General features: G+C 49.1%; 1 long non-coding RNA gene across 1 annotated transcript in view; it reads right to left on the bottom strand.

Moving 5' to 3' along the window:
• LOC129678472 (uncharacterized) overlaps nucleotides 1-3,680 on the bottom strand; it is a 6,456-nt gene extending 2,776 nt beyond the window's left edge. The window contains exons 1-2 of the long non-coding RNA XR_008720392.1: nucleotides 3,650-3,680; nucleotides 520-591 (exon numbers count right to left, since the gene is read on the bottom strand). This is a non-coding gene — a long non-coding RNA (uncharacterized LOC129678472). The remainder of the gene's footprint in view (nucleotides 1-519; nucleotides 592-3,649) is intronic.
• Between the last annotated feature and the right edge of the window lie 2,991 nt (nucleotides 3,681-6,671).

The following is a 6,671-nucleotide window of genomic DNA, read 5'->3' as shown; positions in this document are numbered from 1 at the left end:
TCTTTCTTTCTTTCTTTCTTTCTTTCTTTCTTTCTTTCTTTCTTTCTTTCTTTCTTTCTCTCTTGTCTTTATACAACTTATTATGACTTGAACATTGTATATACAGAGCAAAGTTCCCTGATAGGTTCTTCCATCCTGCTAGTCAAAACTCTGTAATTCTATGTCATCACAGATACTCACCTAAGCTATGCTTTGGGGAAGTTATTTCCACTTATGGGTGAGCAGAAATTAAGATCTCTCTGACCTAACAGGTGCTGGGGGACACAGGGAGAACAGATTTAATGGGGGAAGGTGGGGTGGGACAGCACAGCTCGTCTCTGGGAGACAGTGGGGCCAGCTTCCTGCAAGAGCCGGTAGAAGCCTCTGAGCAGGTGGAACAGTCTGCTCCTCCTTGGGGAATGTCGGTCTTGTATGCCACCTGGTTGCTCGTCTAGGCAAATGGTGACCTGAGCATCCAGGAAGCTTGCGAGTGTGTGATGGAGAAGCAAAACATGCTACACGTGAGGAATAGGCGGTCACCTTGGGTTCAGCTTCTCAATAGACAGGTATCCAAACGATCAATCTGAAGGGGACTTGTCCGAAAGAGAGGCTCTAGGGGCAGAAAGGACAGGATCAGGGAAGCCAGAGGTGAAGTCTCACAGTCCCAGACAGCAGCCTCGAGATGGTCCCTAGAGGTGTTTTGTAGAGCAGGGGTAGCCCAGGGCCCAGCTGGGTGGGGGGCCCTACGGCGCTAGGAAATTCCTCATGGTACTGAGTCTTGCAGTGCCAGGAATCAAGCTCAGTTCCCAGGGGCACTGGCCCCCAAAACCCCAACATCTTCACTACAAGGGGAATGAGATACCACAAGGCCTACCTAGACCTTCTTCCCAGGGGGTTTCTGTATTTGGAGGCAAAGATTCTGAATCACATATGTGGAGAAGAGAATACGCTGGCCCACGGTATTTGGCATGTGATTCATTTGACACGAGAATAGAACCTGAGTGAATAATGACAAAATACAAGCCCCAAAGGTTTGATGTAAAGCTGCGTGACTGTAAATTAGCACCTATGACGAGAGTGAAAATTTAGCCTGAATTTGGGGCAGTCTGGCTTCCTTTTTTCCACTGAGTTTAAATGCTTTCCATAAATCCCAGATATCTTAGGACTGTAAAGATGAGTAGTCACCTGAAATGTAGCTACCTGGGACATAAGAAAAAAAAAAGACAAAAATCAGGCTGTTCCTCAAACAAAGCCCATGAGTGAGGACTAAGCTATGGTGTAAGAAGGGTGAGGCTCAGCCTTCCTCACTGAGAGCAGAAGGAAATGCAGAGAAAGGAAAGCAATTGGAAAATGACTCTCATGCTTGAATCGTTATTTTCTTCCTCCACCAGGACCTGCTATGGGTTTTTATAAGTGATAGCGAAGTGATTAAAAATGTACTAAAACCTTGACTAGTCTGGCAGAAGTAGCCAGAATGAGAAGGCTCTTGCTCCTTCATCATCCTGCCTCTTGGGTGTCCCCTTCCCGACTCTTTCATCCATCTTTTGAATGACTCAAGATTCAGCATCATAGTGATCTATGATGCTAAAATATTTATATGGTGATCTGTCTTTTGAAGAGAGTTTGTGCCTAGCTCTGCAAACAGTCTGCCATCCCTTCCTCAAAATACTGAGCCAAGTCCTCGTGCCCCGGTCCTGAGTGTCCCTGCCACCAGCCATAAACATGTGTTTTACAGCCTGATAGCCTTAGTCATAGACTAGTGAAGAGGTAGCGTCGATATTAGTGACTATTGACCCTACCGTTCGATGTGTGAGTAATGAGCTGGGTGGGTGGCACCTCTATACTGGGCACGGACATCTTAAGTGTTGGCTTTATTAACCCCCTTCTTTGAGAGATTAGCTTACTTAAGGTTCTAGATTGATAAGCTTAGACTTGAATCCTGGTTTCCTCCATCTTTTGAGAGCCCAAAGGAAGAGAGTGGTAGGAAGATAATGGGGAAGTGTAGATGAACGCTGAAGGCGGCCTGCTGCCCCCAGGGATTCCATTGTCTGTCCAGGATGCACTTGCTTTAGTGACCGGGTTTACTTGATGTATTGGACCACCCAGAGGAGAGCCAGGACGGGCTCCACTGGGTGCCAGGCACAGATCACACTTGAAAGATGACATGCCAGGCCTTCAGTTCCCTACCCTGGCCACGCAGGTCCTTTGCTCACTCAGGAGAAAAGGGTCCAGAGATTCCTGGCTCAAATGGCTCTGTTAGAATCAGCACACCCCCGTGGGAACCCCGGGTGGACAGGAAGGTCACGCTCCCCTTTAAGTGGCCATTAGAGCTATTAGATAGGAAAGCAGTTATTGACCAACAGATATTAAATCTTGGCTGCCTGTCCATGTTGGTTATGATCATAATGAAATCCACTCTCCTGCCTAATGGATGTGGATAAAGTCTTGGAAAATGAAGAGAGAAAGCAGCTCATCTGACAGGGCATCAGACATGGCATCCAACGAGAGAAGGTATCAGTGTTTAGGAAAGGCAGCAGGTAGTTCAGGGAAAGGGAGAGTTGTGTGGATGGATGGTCGAGTCCCCTGGACATGAAGCAGCAATGCAGGGATTTTAAAGCTGGAGCCCAAGTGAGAGACGTGGGCAGAGCATCGGTGAACTGCCTGCCAAGTCCATTCCTGTCTCAGAGTCCTGGGGGTAGGTTTGTGGTGAAAAGCTCCAGACTTGGCACTCCGTGGACTCTCAGAGTGCATTCTGAAGCCATCCAGACTCAGGATTCCTTAATTTGTCTCTGACCAGGGTCAGCCTTAGCTCCAGCATCTTGATGTCTCTAGCTGTGCAGACATACAGTTCTGGGTAGGAAGATATTCCGACCTCTGCAGTTATGGTGGTGTTTGCTGCCAGCCCAGCACCAGCTTTCTCGGTACTGGGAATGGCCAATGATTATGCCCGTAGGCTGTAGCTCCTGCACAGAGTTCTAGCCTCTGCCAAGATAGACCAGTGATCCTGAAGAGGTTTTTCTCTTTGTATGTTGATCCAAGTCAGTAACTCAGCCCAGACTTCTGTTCTTATTTCTATAGCAAACACTTACCAGTTTAAAACATTTTTTAGGTGTCCTGGGCACCTGATCTCCTTTCTGATGTTTGGGGAGTTTTGGCCCTAAAATCTTACTTGCTATGTTATGAGGAGTCATATTCTCAATGCCTCATCCTCTGAGATGAGAATGGCATACATAAATAGACCCAGCTGGTCAGACAGAACCTGGGATTGATTTGGGAGCTTGTCCTGGAGAACACAGCGAAAGAGCCCAGGGTCCTGCGATTGTGGCCTGGTGCTGTGGTCCTCAGTGCCCAGCAGCAGCCTTGTCAGCATCCTCACAGAAATTTCGGGGTGGGTGGGGTTGAGTTTGTCCCCATATCTTGCTGCATGACCTCTCACACCCCTGGAGGTCCTACAGGTCACCTGGCATCCTTTCAATCTGACCACTTTTCTGCTGGAACCACTGAGAATGTACCTTTCAGTTAGGAAGACTGAACCCACCCACACCAGGCTTTTCAACTGAGGCAATCTAATGGAAGAACTCGAATGTGGGATGATAGAATGATGGGAAAGTGAAAAGCTGAACAGGCAATGAAGAGGCTGCTGAGAGGCCGATGGTTGCAGGCTACTCACCTAGGGTCTCAGTGGATGGTCTTCTCAGAAGAGAGAACTGAGCCAGTGAGGCTCAGTCAAAGGTGACCTGGTGGGAGATCAGAGGCATGGCCTGAGGCAAAGCAAGGGCAGGTACTGTGACTTCCTTTCTCTGCACACTGCAAAGCGCACCCAGAGGCTCCCTAGCTAGAGCTCCTATCATAACAGCGGAAGGAGTGAGGAGAGGAGTGAGTCCCTAAGCCCTCAACGCTGGTCAGGGCTGAAAGACAGCTGTGAGAACACGAGTGCACGGCAGAGCCCGTCTTCAGAATGGGTGCTCCTAGCTGATGTTCGTTAGGACAGGAACGGTACAGGCACACAGATGGCACCACAGCAGCTTGTTGCTGTACCGCTTACACCTGGGGCGGCTTTGGCCTGTTTAATCCATGGTTCACACATGTGCAGCCTTACTCTCACAGCCTGGGACCCAGGGAGTCAACCTCTTTTGTGTCAGGGTACCAGCAACAACCACCTCCTTCTGCAGGCTTCCAAATGGGCTGCCCTTTCTAGACTTCTCTTAGGACCTTGACCTGGAGATTTTGTACTGCCCCACCTTAATACAGGATAAACTTTGAGGGGTTTCAAGTCAACAGGTCAATGAGGGGAGCCAGACACTAGCAGAGAGAGAGAAACCTCTAAATGGGAGAGGCCCAAACAAACACACAGTTGTGAGTCTAGAGCCGCCTGCACCTGTAAGAGGTAAAAGCAGCTCCTAGTAGAAGAATCCAGCTCTACAGCTCTACAGCTCTACAGCTCTACAGCTCTACAGCTCTACAGCTCTACAGCTCTACAGCTCTACAGTGACCCTGAGCCCTCAGCTTTCCCAATGCTTCCTTTCCTGCTTTTGCTATGAATTGCCATCACAGACTGGGTTTTTGTTTTTCTTTCTGATGCCTCTAGTATTTAATATACTTTACTATCAGTATGCTGAAGAAAAAAAAATGAGTAAATAAGAGAACACAGGAAGAATAGAGGTTACCATGGCAACTAACAGTGCTGGGCTGCTCCATTGTGTGACTCTGTGGAACAATTGTCTGCTAACTCACTGCTCTTTATGTTGTTGTCCCTGAGCGGGCATGGCTGTGTGTCGCCTGACCTTTGCTGATGTGAGGGAGGAAGCCTGGGAGTTCTTGCTGCTTCAGTGGTAGAGTTCTTCCTCCCTTCGCTGTGGCATGGCCTTGGGGCCAGGGATGGCATTGTGTCAGCCTGCCCCTGCCCCTCTGCCCTCTCACCCTCATCTTCTGGCCACGGCACTGGTCAATGCTGGCATGACAAATTCTCCAGGAGAGACCCGGAGAGAGAGGCTTTTCAATTTCAAATGATGGTTTCAAGGACAAACAGGGAGTGGGGACCATTACCCCAAATCCAAACCCATTCATTTCTAATATGACAAAAGAAAAATAAAAGCAAGGGCAATCTCATTCATAAATTATGCCTGTTCTATGACTTTCTGCCAAGTGAGTGAGTGACTGTTCCAATAACAAAGAGTATTCCAGAGGCCAGAGACTCAGAAATGAATGAGGATATATTGAGGGCATTTCTTCTGCCTCTACCTTCTTTCAAAAACAAAGGCACACACAGATGCACACACACAAAAAGCCATGCACACAGAAGCACATACGCACACCTACAGACACATGGGCACAGATATGTATGCACATCCTTCCCACCCCCAGAGGTACTCTCTTGCCAGACCCAAGGCCTCCTTCTTCCTGTTAACTTAGAGTTGTCATGCCCGGGGTCTATTTTGGCTGATGCTGCTGTGACACTCTCCCTTTAGAAGGTTTTGGGAAGTTCCAGGGAGCTGAAACAAACCAGAGCATGGAAGATAGAAGGTAAGATAGACGGCAAGATAGATGGCCTCTCGGGATGAATGATGGAGGCAGACCTGCAGCCCTCAGGGCATGCTCCCTGGGGAAAACTGCCACCACGCTCCTGGGTGGCCTGCTTTTTTCTATGCAGGAGGTGAAAGAGCACATGGCCACTCTGACAGTGCCTGTGAATAGTGTTTTGTTTTCCCACCACTCAAGCTTTCAGCTGTAAAACAGAAGCCCCTGGAGTCAGAGTAGGAGAAAGTGGGATGTGCAGGTGCCAGAGGTCCCGGGACCTCAACTCGTAGGCTGCTCTTCCTCTTCCTCTTGCAAACACACACAGATTGCTTCTTATGAAGTAGTGGCTCCAGTAAATAGCCTTAGGCTGGCACCAGCCTAGTCAGTCAGAGGTGTGCATTTTGGGGGAATTCACTAATCACTTTGTTTCTACACCTTGTGTTCAGGGACCAGCGTGTGATTGTATTGTATTTGCTTCCCTAGCTGCCTTTCCCAGCTCCTCTCCTCTCCACCCCCTTCACCCCACCCTTCCCTCCTCCTTTTCTCCCCTTTCTTTTTCCTTTCCTCTTCACCCTTCTCTTCATTCTTTCCCTCACCTCTCTGTTCCCCCTTCACCTCTCCCCTTTTCTCCATCTGGTCTCAGTGTGTCTCTTCCTTCTCAGCCCGGCTCTCATTTCCTTACTGTGCTGTGCCGAACTGTGCCCCCTTGAAAGTCCACATCCCATGAGGAATCACACAGTGAAGTCCTACCTAGAAACGGAGCCAGGCAGGTTGACTTAGTTGAAGCCATGCTGGAGCAGGACGTGGGTTTAATGATGATTCTGTCTGAGGGGAACGCCCAGGGACAGCATGTGACTGTGGAGGCAGAGGCTGGGGGCCTGAGAGCTTCAAGGATTGCTGCTTATGATGGCGTCCTATCGAGAGACCAGGCTCAGCCTTAGAGCCTTTGGAGGGGCCTCTGGCAACACTGTGTTCTGTATTTCCAGCCTTTTCTTTGCAGAGCTTTGCGACATCAGCCCCGTTTACACTGGGCTCTTGCTCCCTTCTCTTCCCAGTCCAGAGCCGGCTTGCAGACTCAGACCCTGGTCCTCACTGCAGTTGCTCTGGTATTAGGTCACTGGTTGTTTTACTCTCACTGCCAAGTTCATACCCACTGGGCTCCCAGGATTATTTTC

Source organism: Psammomys obesus, unplaced genomic scaffold (assembly GCF_907164565.1).
Source record: "Psammomys obesus unplaced genomic scaffold, mPsaObe1.curated_primary_1811, whole genome shotgun sequence".
Classification (NCBI taxonomy): Eukaryota; Metazoa; Chordata; class Mammalia; order Rodentia; family Muridae; genus Psammomys; species Psammomys obesus.
Note: the sequence above shows the minus strand (reverse complement) of the source record. Positions and strands in the feature narration are given on the sequence as shown.